The 1,839-nt window shown below is 38.8% G+C and overlaps 1 pseudogene; it reads right to left on the minus strand.

Moving 5' to 3' along the window:
* Positions 1 to 200: 200 nt before the first annotated feature.
* On the minus strand, positions 201 to 809 carry LOC147622792 (uncharacterized; annotated as a pseudogene).
* Positions 810 to 1,839: the final 1,030 nt, after the last annotated feature.

A 1,839-nucleotide genomic window follows, 5' to 3' on the forward strand; every position in this document is an offset into this window, starting at 1 on the left:
ACTTTGCGTATGCTCTAGCTACAAATAAAACCAATGTAAACACACTAGAGGTGGCTACAATAGAAGGAAATTTCTACGCTCCAGGGGAGCACTGACAAACGATGATGATGTGAAAACTTTGGAATAGACTTTTTGTACATACTCTGGATTACAATAGATAACTTTTTGTACAAAGTTATGAATACAACAGTTCTCTTTTTTTACACTGTTGTTGTGTCTGAAATGTTGTTTTTCTGCATTCTTTGTATCTGTCTTCTGAAAAACCAGTTGAATAACTCTGCAAGAGCATTGCTTCTTGTAGCCCCTCCACCATGTCTTGTGCTCCGAAAGAATGATGTGCGTGCTTGCTGGTAATGTGACTTTTCCATCCCTTGGTTACCGTATGTTGCTAGGGGTCCATTCTCCTCAACAAAATATGGCCCATGTACATGGAATGGAAATTGTGCTGCATAACAAAAAAAAAAATTAGCATATGTCATTTCCACTGAGTGTACTATCATGAATACAAAGGAGTCTTACCAAATAGTATGTGATATCTTTTTCTCCCCATGCTTCTTTGATTATTTTAATGAGATTTGTAATAGAACTTTTGTACTCTTGCGCATATGTAGCTGATGTCTTCTGTTGTCTAAGAACATTTAAAAAGATGTCAAGATGCTTCCAAACCTCCATTCTAAGATTTGCTAGCCGCGGTGTACTGGCAACATTTGTCTCGTGATCTCACACAATTCTTTCCAACAATCCCACGTAACATTCACTTGTTTTTTACTATGGTTTCCTAAAAATCTTTTGGCTTTTGCACCTCCCATATGGAGACATCTGGCCAAGACATCTCGTGTTTTCCCTGAAACTATTGGATCTTTCCTTAAATGAACCTGACCCCCATGAAAGCCCATTTTTTATAACAATGCTTCAAATTTATCAATACATTGATCTGCCATTCTCCAATTATCACTTTTTTTTGGGGGGGGGGAAGAACTTTTTAAAAAGTGAAAAAAGTAGAAAAGTAGGAGCATTAGGGCCAAAAACGAAAAAAAGGGCCCTTTAAGGTTTTGATTAAAACACTAATTAGCTAAGGTTTTGATTAAAACACTAATTAGCTAAGGTTTTAGTAGAATGAAACCTCCAAATTTGGCCGTTCCGAGGCACTTTTGGTGCATTTAAGAGACGGGCCACAATAAATGCTAACATTCCTTAAATCATGTCAGAGGTACTTTTCAATCATTATTCTCAGTGTTATTTGAATTTTTGAAACATCTATTGTACAAATATTCCCACCAAAACACGCCCGTTTTTCCTCTCGTGATCATTTGAGTGCTTTTGTTAAAACCCTAAGATCTCTCTAGATACATGTTATGCATAAATCAGGCATAAAGTCATCCACCCGACCACCCCCGAGCCCAAGGGATGCACACATGAATTATAATAAAGTACATCATACCTTTATCTTGATGTCCCATACCATCAAGAGGTATAACTCCAATCCATCAACATATAGCTATAGTGTGAAATGGTCGGTGATGAGTAGATATAATCCTCTATACAAGAGGACATCATATCATAACCTAGCCTCAAGATAACATCAAGAGACCATAGCCTCAACCCCCCTTGAGTGTGCCCCATGCCCCTATTATATAGAAGGGCCCTCAAGTGACTCTCGACTCTCCATTTCCCATGTGTGACCCTTGGATGCCTGACCCTAACCTTAACCCTTAAGGTTAGTCCTAACCCATGCTCCACTAGAGCTTGTTCCCATGCTCCCATGCTCACAAGCCTAATGTGGGTTAGCCTCCTAGTATATGCACTCATAATGTGCATATAACAGCTCTCTTTTTCTCG

Source organism: Cibotium barometz, chromosome 28 (assembly GCF_041138505.1).
Source record: "Cibotium barometz isolate CiBa-2024 chromosome 28, ASM4113850v1, whole genome shotgun sequence".
NCBI lineage: Eukaryota > Viridiplantae > Streptophyta > Polypodiopsida > Cyatheales > Cibotiaceae > Cibotium > Cibotium barometz.